General features: G+C 39.0%; 1 protein-coding gene across 3 annotated transcripts in view; it reads right to left on the reverse strand.

Moving 5' to 3' along the window:
- The window catches only part of MID1 (midline 1), a 250,455-nt gene that overhangs the window by 147,216 nt on the left and 82,508 nt on the right, over positions 1 to 20,731 (reverse strand). The window contains exon 1 of one of the 3 annotated variants that reach the window (XM_084537853.1): positions 7,743 to 8,056. The exons of the other annotated variants lie outside the window; for them this stretch is intronic. The gene's annotated coding sequence lies outside the window, so the exon portion shown is untranslated. Of the gene's footprint in view, positions 1 to 7,742; positions 8,057 to 20,731 lie in introns of those variants that run through there. 3 annotated transcript variants of the gene reach the window in all.

Below are 20,731 nucleotides of genomic sequence, written 5' to 3' on the forward strand. Positions count from 1 at the left end.
CAGTAGGTGCTACCAAGGTTGGTGGAATAGTGTAGCTTTACATACAGGTCAAAATCTAAGCTCTATAAGTTGCATATTGTTTGTCTAACACAGTGTCTGTCTGCACAGATAATGTTCATCAACTAGCAAAACGTACACCAATTTTGATACCACTTCACACCAGGCAGATCCCAGACAAAGAGTGAGTATCATGTGTGCTTGGCTATCACATGTCCTTACTCTAGCGCTTTGTCCATATGCAGCACCCTGACAGGGACAGCCCTTTTGCTTGCCCAGGGGAGCCTTCCCTTCCTGTACTCTTACTGTTCTTCTACACATTAGATTTACAGCACATGTGTTTTGCAGTGAGACTATAAACAGAGTTGTGTAGGGGTCTGGCTACAGCCTCTCATGACTTCCAGAAAAAAACTGAAACAGGAGAATTGTCCTCCAGAGCTAAGGTGCAGGAGAATGAAAGGCTGAGTGCTTGAGGACCTGACTTCTCAAGGAGCTAGAACTCACTAGGAAGGAGTAAAGAAGCAGAGGCAGGAATTAGGCAGACCTTGGTGGCCCAGAAAGCAAAAGATGACAATGGGGTTTAACTCTCCCTGCAAAATATATGAATTTAGTAGTAAGGGTATAATACTGGGGGAAAAAAAAAAAAAAAAAAAAAAAAAAAAAAAAAAAAAACACAAACAGACAAACAAATAAAAAACCAAAAACCACAACAATATTTTCCAGTGATAAAACAACACTTTCAAAGATTGCTTGGTGATGAAGAATACCTTAAAATTGGAATACTGGCCATTCTTATGATAAAGTGTCTGGATCTGGCAACTCCAATTATAAATATGTAGATATGCTGTTGTGTGTCTTTTTTTTTTTTTCTTCACTTCTTGTTCCTTTTTTCTTTTTAATGCCTCTAATTACCCCTCAGGAAGAAAAATAAATAAATAAATAAATAAATAAATAAATAAATAAATAAATAAATAGGATTCATGTTTCCATATGGGACAACTACTGGAGAGAAAAAAAAAAAATAATAATAATTTTCTTTTGAGAACTATTTTGCTAAAAGATGCTCATTTCTCAGAAGTTTTTAGAAGAAAACACCAGGGCTCAGCTAAAGCTCAGAATAGCTTATAAGAAAAAAATAAAAATAAAAGGGAAAAACCCAGAGGTGGTTGGGGGGGCTTATCTGAGCAAGCTCCTGCTCCTCTTGACTAAAAGTAGTGCGTTGGTTATCTGATATGAGCCCAAACTACTGCTCTGGTGAGGAGTGTGGGGGGTGGTTTCAGTGCTCCTGCTGTGGCTGCTCAATAATTAAATACCTGGAGACCAAAACGGACAATTAATGCCATTAGTCATGGGCACCTGCTTGGGATATAGAGCAGGTGCAGGACTGAGATTTCAGCCTGCATATCCCACAGATGACTGCTGCCCCTGTGGGGGTAATCCTCCATTTAAATGGACCAAGAAAGTCTCTGGTACCCTGAAAAGCAACATGACGTAACAGAGAACTTTGTTTTTCCCAGATTTTGTGCTACACCATGATGGCATCCAAGTAAGGTGGGCAGGCAATGCCACCAGCCTGCAGCCCAAACAGTGCTGGGCAACCAGGGTGAAACATGACAGAAACCCACCAGCATCGCCAGAGGCATGTGAAAGATGTTGCCCCCACACACACACCTCAAAATGCAGTGCAATTGTCATAGCATCTCACCTGCTCCTTTCTGAGGCCATGAAATACCCCTCTGTAAATGTTTTCATTACAGTCTATCATGCTGCAATGAAGAATCCTATCAGCCGTGTGGATCTCCTCATTACTGTCCCACTAAGCCAGGAGTAAAAGCTTGAACTCTCTATTATTTGTTTTACTGTCTCAAAATTGTTCTTACACCCAGCTATCTCAACACTTATGTAACCAGAAAAGTTTTATTCTACTTCGGGGCCAAACAAACATAGCCTATTTGCCAGCTTTTTAGTCTTCCCATATCCCCCTGGGAAGATATAAATTATAATGATAAACAACCGTGACATGACAGCAAATAGGAAAGAATTTTAAAGAATTAAGAGCTATTTTCATTGTTTAGGAAAGAGATCAAAATCAGCTTCCTACCCTGCAGTGCCTTTTCCAGCTTTCAGGCAGAGTGGATTCTATACCATAAGCCAGGGATCTCAGGGATATACAGTAATTCCTTACAGCTTGTTAAAGCATTGCAAGTTCCAAGATGTAATAAAAGACTTCAAACCCAAGAAGAGGCTAAAGAACAGAGTACCCTTGTAAGTCTGAAATTCAGTTCAAACAAAACCCAGTGTGCATTCAAAAAGCTGTTCACAGAGTTGTATGCAAATACATGTCTGCTCCTTTCTCCTAGCTCAGTCTTCATTCTCAGCCAAACCAAATTATTTCTCCATCTTTCTATTTACTGAACTTCAGCATATCTATCCCCTGAGCATTTACCACCATGATCTCCTTGTCCCCAGCAGCTCGTTTTCCTCAAACCCAGGCTGCAGCAGACCCCTTACCTCTGCTCCTACTCTGCGGAGGGACTGAGCTCTGGCAACTTTTTTTTTTTTTTTTTTTTTTTTTTTTTTTTTTTTTTTTTTCAGAGCTCCAAAGCTGCTGGAGCACGCTGTGTCGTTGCCTGCCTGACTGCCTCCCCGTCCCTCCCCAGCAGGGAAGCCCTGGGACCGGGTAGCAGTGGGAAGGCGTCAGCCAGCACATCTGAGTGCCAGGCAGGCAGGAGGGAGAGAGCTGGAGACAGACCTCATCAAAGGTAGGAGGCCTGGTGGGGATCAGAGAGAGGGAGATACACATCTAAATAATTCAGGCACTAATAAAAGCTTTGGGTTGGGTTCTCTCCAAGCTGGGAGAGAAGGCTCAATTTTGATGTATTTTCTGCTGCCATTGTTGCAGAATGCAGTGTTACTTAATAACCCAATACTGATAAACTAACCTTATTTTAAGAGTATTCCACATAAAGTTAATGAGGAAAGTGACTGTGCCTAGTTTTGTATTTTTATAGCCTTAGCTTTAGATTGAAATTCTATCATATGAAGATTTTGAGAACTTCAAGTCTGACCTCTACAGGTGGGCCGCTGAAATAGGTACAGTGTCTTTTGATCTCAAACTGTACATTGCATTTTTAGGTATTGGAGAAAGGTAATGGACCAGATGTAATATAAAATCCCAGGCTACCATTATTACATCATTAAAACCTTATTTTTAAAACACCATTATCTGTGGTAATTTGGTTCATACAAATGCCTTCTTGCAAAATGCATCCACAGTGCAGCAAAACCAGAAAAAAGCACATCCAGCATGAACATTTTTACATTCAGAAGTGTTACAGGGTTCTGCTTCTGCTTTTTATTATCCCTCCTCCTCCTTCCCCAATCTTCCATGTGATCTGCTCCTTCAGCACTACAGAAACAAACACTACTTTGAAACTGATAACACACATTTGTGTTTTGCAAAACTGATGTTTTTAAATGCCCTGATTGGTGCCACCTTTTTCTAATCAGAACCAACCACTCTAACAAACTGCCCTTTGTCCGGTGATCCCATCCCCTCTGTTCCCACCAACCTACAGCACATGTTGCCATAGCTACACTGCATGTCTATTTACCACACAAGTGATCAAAGGAGGCAGACAACACACATACACACACGCACAAAAACCTTGCCAGGCTTCCTACAGAGCAATGTCCAGCCACTAATTAACTGATACACTCCCAGCCTGTGGACTCTGTACACTTGTTTTCTTTATTCTGCATGGTACACAAAAAAAAACCCACAACAGCATTCTCTGAGATGTTCATTCTTCCCTTACAGACCAAACAAACAACTAAACATACTAGGAGGAACTTTAAAGAGAATTTCCTAAAGCAAGACTAAGGACTACAGCACCCCAGGATAAGAAAACAGCTTTTCCACTGAGGAATACATTAAGAATTCTAAAAGTTATGCAAAAGAAAATAGGAAATAAGAAACACATGCTAGGCAGTTAAACATCTGTAAGGAAACGGGATTATTTAGAATTTTGCATGTGTTATTCACTGAAATCGTATGCAGCATTTATTCACTTGGTGAATTGTATACACACTAGAAGCTGTATGTCTGCAGTCATGATAAATAATTATAATGGCTTTATGTGCCTTAGAAACACAGTTTTTCATTTTTAGGTGGCCTGTCAGTTAACAGTCATTTTGCTGGACCTCTTTGTGTGATGAAGGGCTCAACTCTGCCTTGATGAAAGTCAATGGGACTTCAATAGGAAGAGGCCAAAGTAAGGAGCTGTATTTGTTGTCCTGACACCCCATGAACAGCACTTCGGGGATTTGTTGTGAGTGAAAGTGAGTGAAAATGAAGTATTAAAATTCTTCAAACATTTGATTTTCTATGAAGTAGGCTTAGTGAACTTAAAACAGAGCCCACAGTGCCCTCTCCAGTTCTACAGCAAACTCAGGGAATCCAGCCACGCGACAGCCTCCAGCCACATGAAACTGCTGCTCTAGCACATAAAGGCTGTGTCTTTTCAGGAGTTTCCATCACTTGCAAGTTGCCTTGCTTAAGCAAGTATTTTTAAGTAACTAACTGAACAGAGTAGTCTGCAAAGCAGAAAATGTGTTACACTTAATGTATGTTAAGTGTAATTCTTATTCGTCGAGTTACTTTTTTTTTTTTTTTTCTTTTTCTCTTGCAACCATGTTAAATACCTTTAAAAAATGCACTTCTGCTTCCTATTATTAGTTTTGCAGCACACTAGAACAACAAAATAGGTGTATTTTCCTGTGGATATTTAAACTTTTACAAGTATGCAGTAACCAGTATGCTTTCATAGATGTCACATACAGAGCAAGAGGATGGAAATTCTCCCATTTTGGTTACTGGACCTTCTACACAAAGTCATTATTTATAAGTGACAGCAAGGAGACAGCTCTTGCTGAGGTTTTTAATTACTAGCAAAAAATGTCTGCTTCTTTATATCTGTCTCATTTATAAACATCAACACAACATCTTACACTAACCCTTGTTACTAGGTAGAGACCATTGTCCTGATGCCACATGGTGGTAGCGGTCAAGTAGGTTGAATCGTATCAGTTCAACAGTCTGCTTATTACATTTCTACAGTAATCCTTTTAATTATTTTGGGAAATGAGTATTTTTGTCTTGGAAGTGCTATTGTTCACTATCTGTGAACTGCCTTTGGGCTGGTTCAGTCATCAGCACAATGCAGTTTCATTCCAGTGCTAGCAACACGCTACCTACCTGCTTGATGGCTAACTTTGCAGTCTCAAGTTAAGCTATAGCTACCACCAAGAATATCTCCAGGTGGGAACAATGGCTCCCAGAGCTTGTTAAGAGGAAGGAGTCAACCCTGCCCCTCATTGCCTTATACTACCTGGTATAAGGATAGGGAAGAGAGCACCCAGGAAGAGCAGGACAGATAACAGGACAGGTAGGGAGGACACTGTGGAGAGGGAGGATTGCTGGACAAGCAGGAAAAGTAGGTAAAAACAGCTCTCTGCTGCTCTGAATAGGAGAGCAGTAAATGGACCAACAAGTAAGTCATGTTCCTATTTCCCATAAAAATGACAAACTAAAGGAAGGGGTGAAGGCTCCAGCTGCATGTGACACTTCCTGCTCCTAAGTGTCTGCTGTAATGGTTTTTCCTAACCATCTTTCATGATTAGTTCATAGCTCGTTAGAGCCTTCAGTTCCCGCTGAAACAAGAAATCCGCTGCTGGGGCCAGCGTGCCTAGCCTCTGTCCACCCTTGGCTGCCATCAGCTCCATGGTTTTCACCCCTCCGGCCCTAGCATCATACACGGCCTTCTCCTGCCAAACTGAAAATATTTGTGCACAAAACCAACCAGACCCGGAGAAATACTTCTAAATTGTTCACTTGGCTCGGGGTGAGAAACTGTGCTCACGGGCAGGTGTTTAAACAAGCTCTGGCAGCTCTTCAGCTGGCTCTCCCCACACCTCCCCAGGAGGAGTAGCTGGGCGGGATGCCGTGCAGGCGGGGAGCACGCTCACCCTGTGCATCGCTTCAGAGGGGGAATGAAAGGAGGCAGGCACCCGCAGGACGCAGGACGTGCTGGGCCATGCACGAGTAAGCTCCTCTGTGTCTGTGCCTGCACCTCTTCTTAGGCGGGAATGCCTCCCACCCCTCCTCCTTCCCATGCCTCTTCTTTCAGAGGGGGAGGGAGGGTACCCGTGCACTCTGACAATCTTCACCTTCTCCATTCTGTTTTAGCCCACCAGCTATGAAGCTTTGTTACACATAAAACCATACACTTCAGGTAGAAATATTTCAGATGAGCAGTGTGTGTTTCCCAGAGTGTTTTACGTTTTTATTACCATCCTGTAACATTTCTGCTTCTTTCTATATTCCCCATTGGCAACCCCCTGTGCCAAAGTACCCTCTTGTGGCGATAATAATTTCTGATAACTGTGTGCATCCAACTGACCAACTTGAGCTATGCAATATACAAAATGCCCTTCATTTTGCTTCACAAGGACAAAAATTTCTCTCTTAAAAGCTATAAAAATATTTGTTGTTGTTGTTGTTTTTTTTTTTGCTTGTGGGAGAAAGAAATGTCAGTCCTCTTCCTTTACCTGTATTCTCTCTTTCTTCTCCCTTCCCCACCTCCCTTAACTTTGAGAAAAATGGTGTGAGGAAGCTGAGATTTTCCACCATGATTTCGGAAAGTGAGTGAAAAACAAATGCTCCATTTGCACTACAGGTGCAAAATCCTCACACATGCACTCCCTGGACATGTACTATAAAAGTCCCACTGAGAGCTGAATGAATAACACCCACAGAGAAGAGAACCTAGAAAACTTCTCTTATTTCTTCATATCTACCCACTGCCTACCTAGAAAATAACATATTAAGTGTAACATTCGGAAGTGGACTGGCAGGGCTTTTTAAACTGGGACAGATCTCTGATTCAGTCGTGAGATACAGCCCAGCCAGTTTCCCTCGCTCCCACAAGGCTCTTCTAACTGCACATTGTTGTTGCAAAACTATGAACAGTGAGAATCAAAAACATTTTGCCACTGTGCCTTTTAACTGGGAGAATGAGTATAAAAGCTCCTTTTGTCCCTTCAGGTGAATAGAATTCTTTAAAAAAAAAGAAAAAAATCTCATTTGAATAATCTTGGAAAAAAAAATCTCTAGAAAACCCATCTTAAAGTACTTTTGTGAAGCTGTAAGACAGCTTGAAGCTACTACATTTTAAAACAATCAGAAGATTAAAGCACTGGCAGGCAAGGAACTCATGCGGAGCTGTTTAAAAAATTATCCCTGGGCTGCATTATTGGCATATTTAGCCTTATAACACAGCGAGTTCTTTCCTTTTACATGTCACAAACACGGCTGCAAGACAGTCTACACAATGCATTTAAACCCCGGCAAACGGGAATCGATTTACACATCTCTCAGACGGCTTTTGTACCCCCCACAAAACTCAGGCACACAACGACCTGCACGGCATTGCTTACTACTGGGAAGACTGAACTGAAAGACAAAAACCTTTAAATCGCTTTTTTTTTTTTTTCTTTTTCCCTTAAACTTGCTTTTCACCAGGCTAAGGGGAAAAAAAAAAAAAATAAAAAAAAAAAAAAAAAAAGAGAGAGAGGGAGAGAGAGAGAGAAATCTCAGCAGAAGCCTGTACCAGTGCTACCAAACCGAAAAGGCAGCATGCCTGGTGCTGCTGCCCTGAAGAGCCCCAGGGGCAGCAGCTCCTCACCTGCCTCATGTTGAGCTTCCCATCATCCATCCATCCAGTCGGGAAGAGGCTCACACCGCGCTGCTATCTGCAGGGCAGAAATCCATCAAGTTTCCCACTGTACACAAGTTTTTCTCCCCGTCTTGCTTGTTGGCTTGTTGTTCTGTGTTTTGTTTGTTTGTTTTGTTTTCTTCCTCTTTTATCCTTTGCTGGAGGGACTCTTCCCAAGACAATGTCAAGTGTCCCAACCTTCCTTCCCAGCCTATTAAAAGTCAGGAGCAGGGAGGCAACTGTCCGCCTGGCTCTTATTTCAAACCACAGCTCAGGGATGTAGTAGTTGGCTGAATTAGGCCATGAAATAGCCTCGCCAATCAGGAGAAAGGGGAGGGAGGTAGAGCACAGAAAGGCTGCCTACATGAGGATTAGGAAAGCTTTCAAGGATTTGAAAGACTGAAAGCAGCTGGAAACAGGGTCTAGGGCTACAAAGAGGGAAGTCAATTTGTGGTGTGAGAGATTATTCTCATTCTGATCTAACTGCTCTGGGTCTGCTTACAGCTGAACGGACTCCCAGGACTTAAGAAAATGTAAATGTCCAGCGAAACTCCCGAAATACCAGAGCGATGCAGAAACACTTAACAGCAGCCCCGCAAAGTGGCAATATCCCGTACTAGCAGGAGCCACAGGCACTCTACAAGCACCGATTTCCTCATGTCAGATTAAAAAGTAAATTGGCTTATGACATGGGCAGGAAGTTAGTAAAATACACTATGCCAGTTACATGAAGAGAAAGAGCCTGTCTGCCGGAGGGTATATACAGGAATCAGCAAATTTTGTTGCAAGATTTTATTTGTCTTGGTGAAAAATATTTAACCATCATTAGCATGTTATCTGCTTTTTATTCTTTACAGAGGGCGATTTCCTGGTTTCTGAAATTTGGTTCCTTGTTCAAGATAACACTGGAACCCAACTGCAACTTTATTTATTTTTATTTTTTTAATTTTAACAACGAGATCAGCTTTTATCTGCTGCCCCTCAGTGGCTTTCATTAAAATAAACAAACAAAAGGAAAAAAAAAAAAAAAAAGTAGTGCTATTGCTGTTTGAGTTACACCCTTCTTGAGTATAAAAAAAAAAAAAAAAAAGTGGAGAAACAGAAAACTGCCAATTCATACCACCCACGCTTCTCCAATTTCTTTATCCCTCACTTAATATCAGTTCCAAAGCTGTTAGACTTCTGTTCTTCTCTAAATGGAAAGCTGTCTTTTGATCTCAGGGGACAATCAGACAAATCTGAAGTCTGAAGAAAAGCCCCAACATCATGGATTTGTTTCTGCAAGGGATTTATCTACCAAGGCAAAAACTAGTCACTAGCCAGCAAAATTCCTATCAGTACAAGAAATCTTACTGAATTGAGCTACAGAGGGAAAAAAAAAAAAAAAAAAAAAAAAAAAAAAAAAAAAAAAGCCATTACAGTGATGTGCTGCCAGGATTTTAATTAAAAGCTTCTAAAGCTTCTTAAAATATATTTCCTTTATTTTATGATAAGCTCCAGAGCTGAGTATGTCACAAGGAAAGGAAGAATAGATCTGAAAGATCTATACATTTGCTTTCCCACTGAAAATAAAAAATTATTTTTCTCATAAGTGCCACCAAGAATTTTGCATAATATTGGCACTGTCCAGCTCAAAAGCAAAGCATGGATGAAGGAAAAATTTAACGTGAAGTACCATTGCACTTTATCCTGGGCCAGCTGTCTTCATCTGCTTTATGTTCCAAAGCGGACATATCCAGTTATGTACTTTAACTTGCAACCCCAACTAAGTATCCTGACGGATTCTCATAAGATAAGACTTAGCTATTTACACTAACCCAAGAATACACAACTCCCTGAGACGACTCTTCCTCCAGTGATGGTCTAGTCTTGCACACTTGCGCAATGGCTCCAAGCAGCTGCAATGCACAGAGATGGGTGCATTAGGAGTAGGAATGCTTGTTCTCTGATTCCCAAACATAGCTTAGTGGACACATGCCACTTGAAATTAGTATGTGGTATTTGAGGACCTTTTACTGTTAAATCTGTGAGAATCCTCTCCAGGCTGCATTCAAAACAGTAAAAATGTTTTTCTGAAAATAATTTGTACCTTAAAGAGAAACTTTCTTGGTGAAAGTTTGCCACTTTGGATACAAGAAAAGACAGATGTTGTTTTTTACATTTTCCTCTGAATATTTGGTTACACACCTATAACCCAAGTGTATGCGTGTGTGAGAGAGAGAAAGTCATATTATATTCTGGTAAGTGAAAGAAGATTTTGGCTCTGAAGAAAGAAACTTTTACAGTCTATCCAGTGGAAATCTATGGAGGGAAGTGTAGCCTGTGGAGGTAGGTGGTGCCAAGGATAAGTTCAGGTATCACTGAGAGCAAACACCTGTATAAGCAAGAGCAAAGTCATGTTTTCGAGCATGATAGTTTTTAGAGGGTTCTCATGGAGGAAAATTAAAAGACAAATGGTTGCAAGTAAAAGTAGTGGGATGAGGATTAGCTCAGTGGACACAACAGTGGATAACTTTGAAGGTGATTAAGTGTAGCAAAGCAAAGACAGCAATCATGAAAAATTCAGCACTAAATTAAGAAATTCAACACTGTTTCAAAATGTGAAACTTTCACTTGTTCTAATTTGTTAACTAAGCCTTTTTTAATTGGCTTCATTCTTTTCAATAAATTGCCAAATACAGGAACATTTTTGAGCAGGTGGACCAGATGCAGAGCAACCTAATGTGGAATTATTCGGTCACTGGAGTTTTTATTATATAAAGCAATTTTACATAGTACAGTCCAGCCAGGTCCCTGCCAGTCACAGGGGTGAGCAAGATGGGAAGTGGAGGAAAGGACTTTCTCTCATTAGCTGAATTTCAGATGCCATGGAAATCCTTCTGGGCCCAGAGAATTCAATATAGGTTGAAGACAGAAGAATCACTTTGTGTCCTTACTGAGCTAGGCCAGATAGAGACAGACCAGTCCCCAGGACCTGATTACATCTAGCAGAAGTAAAAGAGTTACAGCAGAGTAAATCCCAGCATACAGGTTAGAAAGAACACTTTATGATATGAAGACTATCAGAAATATGTTGCCTTTAAGTTGCAGTGTAGAAAACCGATGTTGTTGTTGTTTAAATTGGGAGGAAAAGGCAATACTTACACCCAAACTATCAGTGTTCTAATTCATTTCTAATGTGTTTGTAGTCCTTCCCTAGTAGATTCAAATTGGAACTTACTGGAAGAGTGGGATGTCCTGGGATGTTCAAACTACAAAATACTATTTAATAACCACAGATAACACTAGAATATATAACGCCAGGCAACACTGGAATGTAAAAACAACCTCCAGAAGAACTGGCACAAAATATTTGAATTAGAGTGTTGTAAGGTAAAGAAAGGTTCCTGAAAATATAGTATAAAAATAAAGAAATTCTGAAATAGTATCAGTATAAACAAAAACATGGAAACACCTGTTCTCAAGATGTGAAAGTGTCACAAAATAATTTTAAAATATATAGTCAATGAATATAAGAAAGTGTAGAGCTGAATCTTGCAAAACAGTAACTGCTTTTATCAACATCAGTGTGGTGAATGGAAGGAAAATAAACTAATTATCTTGGCAGAGTGTCTGACATGGGTATTTTAATGTACATGTTTTCCAACAAAAGTTCAAAAATAAGACCAGCGATGTCAGACATCCTTAAATTTACAAATATGGACTGAAAGCCACAGTGCAGAAAGAAGTCCTTAAGGCAGACCTTTGGGAAATTCATTACCTCTCAAGAAAGATGACTTAACCTTTTGGCAGGCTATCACTGAAAAAGGCAGAGATGAGAGAGATCAGAGCATGCTGCAGTCCTCTTGGTAGGGTGGTCCTTAGATGACCATTTCCCCTCACTCTGTTATTTACAGCATCCCTCAGACTGCTCTGATCTCACTTGGGGCTGTACCAGCCACAGGCAAAAGAGAAGGAAAGGTGCTTTCAGGACACGTTTTTGTCCATCAGTTACACAATCTAAACAATCAGCAGGCTCAGGCAGACATATACACAGCTCAGGCAGACATATATAGTAAAAAACAACCCATCTGTACCTGCTCCATGACAAAACTGACTAGACTTTTTGATTAAGATTATTTTGATTAAAATACATTTTCTGAATTTTATTTCATTGCATCTGTGCTACAAGTCAGATGCTTGATCTGCTAGGCTGAACAAGTTGGTGCACATTCACGTGTAATAAATCAGTGATAAGAATTGTCTGATAGTCTGTTCCAAAATTATATGGAAATACAGTCAGTTAAAGAGACTGACAAAGAAGGATGCTATGAGAGTTCAGAGTTTCTAAAACATCTGTTCTCTAATATAGGTACACACGATTTAATGCAAATCATAGTTACTATTGTTTCTCCATTTTATTTGTTAGGGTTTTACCATTAGTTAATAGTTTAATCACAATTATATCTCATTAGTTTAAGAAGTAATAGATAATAGTTAAATTACTTTTTTATTTATTTATTTTTTCTTAACAGTCCAGTCTTGAGAAGCATCAATGAAACCAAAAGTGACTACAAGTTTTTGGGCTAAATGAAAGTAGCCACAGTATAAAAGCCAGTGTTAACCAGACTATACATCAAGCAGACTACTGCAATTAGTTCTAGATTTTTGTGTGTGTGTTCACCTGCTTATGTAAGAGAAATATATTCATATTTGTAGATTTAAAAAAAAATCTCGTTCTCTTTCTGGTTAAGAGAAAGAAGTTTTAAGATTACCTTCCCTACAACTGAACTAACTCTTGCTCTAGCCAGGATGCCAATGCATCACAATGTTTGTGGTGAAATTAGGTCTGCAGGGGGTGGGCTGGGAAACGACAATAAAAACCTAAACCCAATCCTGAAGTCATCATACTCCACCCAGGAAAACCTCTTTATGCAACTGAGAATTTGCTCATACACATGACTCATGATTTGACTTTTAAGCCTCTGGAGTTCACAGGGTTACCGTCAAGGTCAGTTTACCAATGAAATATCAAATCACTATCCCTTCCCATTGTTTCAGCATGGCCCTTGGTACTGATTATGTAACATATTTATGTGGGAAGTTTTACACACACATGCACAAAAATCATATTCTTTTAATTTCAAATGAGAAAAACAGTGAAAAATCAAAAGAACCTTCTTACCAGAGAATTTTAAATTAAGCTATTCAAGAACGTGGGCAGACATCACAAAGCATTAGTTGTAGCAGTAAAGTGGGAGACAGTTTCAGAGATTCTTCCCTATTGAAATTAATGGATTTTCTCACCAGGAGCACTGCTTAAAATTATTATGTATACACCAGCTAAGGACAGGTTTGAAACACTACTCTGTTAAACAGGCCAATCAGGAGTGCTACCCTGAGAGGACAGGCCTGGCCAGGTCTTGCCCTTCTATCTTTGCCAAATAGCCCTTTTGTAACCTTTAAACTGTTTTCAGATGGTACTTTTATGAGCCACTGTACTTCATTCTTTTTAATTACAGACATATACCATATAGGTTTACCAGCTTCCAAAAGAATTTTTACTTTATTTAGCTCACATTTCCAGATGTGTCCCCTCCTTAGGCCTCTCTTTTTTTTGTTAAAAGGCACTGGTAATAAAAGACAATGACTACAAAGGTAATGTACTTCTCCAGGCAAACCAGTTTTATAATCCAATCCTTTGATTCTCGTTCTATGAAGTATCCTTATTAAAAATACTAAAATAATAACATTACTAAAGAAAAACAACAGACTGGTCCATGAAAATTATATTTTTATAGTTGGTGTTAAACTTTTTTCATGAAGAAAATCTGATTCAGGTAAGACTTTTAGACTGTGAGGGCCAGCACAGAGATGAAACGCATACCATTGGGTTCTAATTTCTCCATCTCTTACTTCCACAGTTTATTAATAGTCTGCATTAGTCACTTCAACACTGAAATTCACAGATATTGCCAAGTGTGTCCTATTTCATGAGTACATGTGTTTTTAACAGGGAGACACAGCCATTCTAAGCTCTGCCTGTAACACACTCTCTAACATAATTTTTTCACCAAGAACAGGAAAAAAATATACAGAAGTAGCTGCTACTGCCCATTACACCAACAGTGTAGGTGCATGCCTTCTAAGCTGTTCATGTAGATTATGATCCCTAGGTCCACACTTTGACACATATGCTCATACCCTCCTTCTTTTTCCAACATCTTCATTAGCTTGTATTTTGCAATAATACATTATGAGACTGCAATGATATATGAAGGTCCTACCTCCCATTTCATAAAGGCCTTTTTCAGATCTCTTGGGCACAAAGAAGGTCCTTTATGTAATGGACAATCGTGGGTAATCCTGTTACCTGAAGCCACTCACATTTTCATTTCTTTCAGTTTCCTATCTACCTTCTGGGTTTAAGAATGAAGAACTTGCTACTGCAGAGTGCAGCAGTACAAAACAGGACAAAAAGATCCCTCCACACATACAAAGGAATTATGATAATTGTGCAGCCATGTCACCTAGTAGTGATTTGGTAACATTTGATTTTGTTACCCTCATTCCATGGGTGAATTCAGGATCAGAAGTATTATATCCACAGTACAATGAACTTCACACTGAAGTGAGAGACAAAAATACCAAGAACTCAAAAACAAAGATTTTCAGGATTTAAATATTTTCCATTTATCTTTTATCAAGGGAATTCTGAATTCAAATAACTGATAACCACCTGCCTCTCTAAGAAGTTCATAGACTAGGAAAATAAAGTCCACTACAATAAAAGACAAAGCACAAAGTCCTTTGGGAAAAGGTGATGACATATGAACAGAATAATTCTGCACACCAGCCATACATCCTTCGCTTTGGGGCTGATAGGCACAGAAATAGCACTGCAGAAAAATTCACTGGCCACACACACATTTTAAACTTAGAAGAGTTAGGCCCTAACCACTTGAAGCTTGGAAACTGAAAAGGAATGGCAAGCATCTGAAATGCAAATTCTCTACAACCAGAAAGATCTTTAATGCTATAGGTTTATGTAATTCAGAAGCCTGCGAATGAAATAAATGCCTCGAGATTATTTGTAAATTGATAACTGCTTCAAGGGAGGTATCTGCATTTTTAGAGTTATTTTGGGTACCTTCCTATGAGTTGCAATGTTCAATGCTTTCAGGGAACCCTTCCCTATTATGTTGCCTCTGTTTGGTCACCACATACTACTAAAGCCTTCTGAGAAGTAAGCTGAGGTCATTTACTATGGGCACACTGTGGGTGAAGGTTAATGCATACTCACCACTCTGCTCCCTAAAGTGAATCCTTGTACCCACTAATCTTTCACTTTTGATAAATAAAACTGATACATTAAAGGAAAAATAGAAGGGCAAGGAGAAAGCAGATATTATTAGACAGGGGAGTCATGAATCTCAACAGTTTTTACACGTTTATCTTTCAGTGTAGCTCTCTCCAAGAGATAATGTCATTAACATTTTATAAATATTAGCAGGGCATTTGGTGCACATTTCATTAAGATGTTGCAGTGTCTCAAACAGGTGATAGGGGGGTTGCTATGGTTACTATAGTGTCTTAAGCTGAATACTAAATAGGTTTGCAAAATATAAATTCTTACTTGTTATGTAAAATATTAGTTGCCCAGCTGGCATTCGTTTTTGTACCCCTTTTATTTTGTCAAGGACTTTCCACTCCTTCATCTTTCAAATAAAGTGGATTTTAGTACTGTTTAGAGAAAGGAGAGGTCACTAACCATTCTTCTTCTTCAGGAAAGGGGACAAGTTAGGTACCTCATTATCTAGCCTGTTTATAATTAAATCTAAAAATGACTGCTCCACTGTACTGGAATTGTGAGAGCTTTTATTTCTGAGGATTTAATGAGTCATGGAAACGTGTTTACAAGGCAACAAGCCCTCACTACACAAAGAACTCAACATTAGCATGGCAATAGACCATATAGCTTTTAATGGCCTGAACCTTTTGTTTCACATGCAGACCCAGCCCAGGGATTGTCCCACCACCAACGTTTGATCCAACGTTTCTTTTATTTGGGATACTTTTTTGCCAAAGGACCCGAAGGTGATATTTAGGAAGTCTATTATCAGGCATGCAAATTGGGAGAAAAATGTGTCACATCAAATCATGACGATTTAATAAGGTATTACTCATGAGCTAATGCTTTCATGTGCTGCCTACTCAGAAAGGCAGGTTAAAAAGGAGTTACTGTAAAGACAACACATTTAGTATTTTTATCCTTGCCTTACTCCTTCATGATGCAACTGAAGGAAAGTTTCAACATGCTAATTTCTTTCAATTTTATTTCATTTATTAAAATTTCCAGAGTGAAAACAAACAAAAAGTTCCCTAGTTTTACTATGATCAAAATACTAGTTTGGTTTCCTTTAGACTATTATGATTATTATATACTTTATACTTTATTTTGAAAATTTTCAATGACATCTGCTGCAGTCATGGTGTGGTCCTGCTACTATAAAACTCATTTACAGTAGTATCAGCACAATCTTTAATGAGTTGAAAATGAGTTACTGGGATTTCATCTATATTCCACTGATAAAATGGTAGATACATAGATAGACAGAAAGAAAGATTCCTCCAAGCTAGGGTAATAACCTAAATATATTTGAACACCTGTTACTATACTGGTGTTAGACAATAGCTAAATTCTGAGTAAGATTAAGCAAGAGCAAATGTGCTTGCAACTTCCAGATCCACTTTCACAATTTCTACCCAGAGAGATCCCTGGGAAATGAGTTAATATTTTTTAGTCTGAGGCAGCAAATTTTTATAGCAGTACTGAGAAACAGAGTAGGAATTTGTGAAAGATAATATATTGAGCAGATCTACGTACTAACTAGGCACCTACCTTATGTATTTTAAAGCACAGAATGTTGCATATTTCTAGAATCAAAAATGGACATAACATATTGTTCCTTCAAGGTGTTACCATGTTAACAACTAGGGCACCTTCTGTTAAAACTATTAATATGTGGCTTATCACTTCATAAAAGTTTGAAATCACAATCCAACAACAATAAGCACATGTGGTACATATGAAGTCGATCTGCAAATACAATAACAAGCATTCAGCAAGAAGTATTTTCATGCTATAGTTAGCAGAAGTAAAATTAGCTGTTTGTTTTACAATTGCCACTTTTGTTATCCACAAAATAACCCATCCATACTCACTCTGCATTTTGGTTCCTTTCCGAAGTGTAAAAATGTCTTTTGTTGCCTCCTCCTTCCTCAGCACACACCAACCTGACTTGCGAAGTTTGAGTGTGATGGTGATGTCAGCCACCAGAAGGCTTTAGCAATTTTAAGGAAACCTGTTCTTGAACCTACAGCTAACCCTGTGTTGACCAAGACGGCTATTATTTAGCGTAATGACTCTGTCACTGGTTTCAGTATTTATGTACTTATGGCACTTACAGAATAAGAGATAATGAAAAAGTGGATGGGGTGATAAATGCATGTGACGGAGAAGCAGGAAAAGAATCTTCCATGCAAATATGCACATATATATTACAACAACAAACTCAGGAATACACAAACATCAAAAAATGCAGTAAGATCAGAAAGACATTTCTCAGAAAATCAATCCATCAAAACTTTTCTCGTGTACAACTAAGCAGAACAACAACAACAACAACAAAGTGTGCAATAGCAAGGAGTCAGCTTACGACTGATTTTTTATATGTTTGCTCACTGATGTTATTAAATAAAGGTGACTGATGGAGGAGAGGACAGACCAGAGTGAAGGGTGACAGGGAAAGCCCAACGCGAGCGGCCGGCGACGCTGAGCCCTCTCCGTGGCCGGGCGCAGAGCAGCCCCTGGCGGCCACCGCCTTCCCGCTCCGCTCCCTTCAGCGGCTCCGCCCCGCTCGCCTGCCCGCCCGCCCCTGCAGCGCGCATCACTGACGACAATTGGCAAGCTAATATGCCAGGTGGCTCAGAAAGAAACAGGAGCACAAGGCGGGCTCGCTTCGAGGCAGCCGCGATATCACTTGCTTGTAGAAACTGCAAAAACTTTCTATGTATTTGCAGATAAAAGCTAAAGTTCTGTAGTTTTAGTCCTCAGCTAAGCTTCAGATCTAAACCTGGGAGTATATATTTAAAAAAAAAAAAAAAAAGCATGTATTACGCAGTTCTGTTAATTTTTGCTGTGCTGTGCCATCTATAACATTTTAAGATATCTTTCTCTTATAAGAGATGTGTCATGACCTGTGTTTCTAAACCTTTTTAATGCCTAAAGCAGATCTCTTAAAATGAAGAGAAGACCACATACATTCAAAAATTGCAACTATTTTTCTCCTAGTTTGAATTATTATAATGTGAGTATACTATTGATGCATACGAGGAGTATATATAAATAACACTTCATATATATATACGAATATATATGAATATATATGAATATATATGAATATATATATATATAACACTTCCTGCCCCAGCTCTATTACCACAGTGAAGTCTCTATACTATAATTCATCGGTAGTTAAAGTCTTAAAGGCCCACAAGAGTTTGCATACTTGAAATTTGTGATAAATTTTTTTTCCCAGTATATGCCTAGCCCCTTGGGACAAAAAAATAAATAAATAAAAATTGTTAAGGACCAGCTTTTTTCTTGCAAAAATATGATGAAACCACTGAACTCTGACCATTTAAGCACAGTGCATTCCACATTAGCCTATAGCAACAGGATATCCTGACAGTCAGCATAAAGGGGATAAAAACACCAGCAAATAAACCTCAGAATAACTCAAACCATTCCACTCAAAGTATGCGAATATAGATCCATCTTGCTCATTTTCATATTCCTTCTGTCTTTCCTGATTTAACACTTACTTTTTGTTTGCCTACAGAAGAGGTACCCAGCAAATCCGAACACTGAAATTTTGAATGACAAAAACAATGCAGTTTTGGATGTTATGTCCAGACTGAACAGAAAGAAGTTCAATATTGGGGCAACTATCTTTATATAGTGTCTCTATGGAAACAATGTTATTTCATTGATTACTATGTACTCCAAGATTCATGCAAAAAACAAATCTCATCATAATGAAATGAACTTTTATCCATGCTCATATTCAATTTTCTGCCACTCATTTACTAGATAAATAATAATAATAAATACTGGGAAATAACAAAAATATAATAGTAAATAGTGGGAAATTTTGTCATGAATCCTACTATTTCCATCTTGTGAAAAATAACCATATTATTTGTGGGTATGAGCAGGCTGAATCCTTACCTCTGTGCTGAGAAACCATGCAGAGCTACAATTAGCATCCAAGCCTGAACTCCTCTTGAAGATAGATTTTATTCTTCATATGGAAAATTAGTAAAAATAATACAACCTAACTTCAAACTGTGCTTCCTCTCCAAACTCGTCTATTCATAGTATTTCCTTCCAGGAACTCCTCTATCTTAACTTAGTGATTTCTTCCTCTTACACATGCTTCCTTTATTTTAAGGGTAGTTAATGAAACTGCATTTGCCACAATAATTCAGTGGAACATCAACAGCTTTGTGCAAGATCCTGACACTTGTGAAGAAGGTGGGACAAGTATCCTGTCATTCTTATCAGTGTCCAAGAGTCTTGCTGCTGACAAATGAGTAACTGGCATCTTATTGTTCTTTTATTCTTCTTCAGCCTCATAAAAAAGATCCTTCAACAGAGAAAAAGTTTTATTCAACTGTTTTTACTATTTCTGTGTATTTCATCAGCCCTGGCATTAATATGATATTGTGGTGATTTTGCCTAGGAGTGTGGGAATTACTGAGGGATGTGCTTATTTTTCTAACAAAAGTTCAGGCATGCTATTATTAGCAACCTATGGTATGTCATCAATGTCAAAGGCCAAATAGTTTCTTGAAATGTTTAGGAATCAAGTATATTCTGAATCTGAGGAGTCTCTGTTCTCACTCTGCCATTCACATGCACACATGGGAGTATACTGCAGCATGACTCCATCTTGCCAGGATGGTCTTGAATACTCCCAGTGCGTCCGCTTTGATAGAACAGTCAGGTTCTCAATTAGACCAACATGTATTTCACAGAGCAGACTAACCCCACCAGCATGCCTGGGGCAGTTCTTAAAGCTGCACTTCTGCCTGTACCCATGAGCTTGGACCCAACCTTTTTAGAAGCCTATTCCCACTCCATATGGCTCCTTGCATGTGCAAGCATATTTGCCAATAGCAAATCGCTATATTTTCTCAATAGCACTTAGCCAACTGACTTAGCAAGTCACCAAGAACACCTAGGGAAGACACTCAGAGGATATCCATTAAGCAGTTGTGCCCAGGTTATGGGCCAATCAATAAGCACAGAGTGTTTCTAATCATTCACAAGTTCTGTCTTGAAGAACAGAGTAGGTCCACCACATCACTGTGGTATTAGGACCTAAACAGCTCTGTCCCCCTTCACGGACTTTTGAATTGAGCTTCCCCTTTTAAGTTTTATGAGCAGAGAGGGTGACCAAATCAAAAAGCTAGCCAGAGTGCTAGTGTTTCTTTCATTCAAAACTGACAAAAGATTTTTCAACCCCAAACTTTTACTTTATCTGTAGCATTAAGATCATTAATAGAAAATATTAATGACAGATGTAAGACGCTTCACTGAGAAATCAAGAGTTAAGACAGTGAAAAATTAAGCCCCAGTTTTTTTTTCTTTCTCAAGGAAAAGGTTAGGTAATATAATTATTTCATTAAAAGCAGTGGCCATCTGTTATGCTTTGGAGAGACTGGCAAACAATGTTAAAAACATTTTTTATATACAACAGAGAGGAGGAAAATATGTTTATTTAGTAAATGCTAATGTTTCTGAAAGATGTTTGATTAGAGTCTGGAGTTTATCAGCACTTGCTGGAGCTCAGCCTAGAGGACTAGCATCATCAACACATATTGTCAATAGGCATTAGAAATCAGTCCAATCT

This window comes from Aythya ferina (assembly GCF_964211825.1).
Source record: "Aythya ferina genome assembly, chromosome: 1".
Taxonomy (NCBI): Eukaryota; Metazoa; Chordata; class Aves; order Anseriformes; family Anatidae; genus Aythya; species Aythya ferina.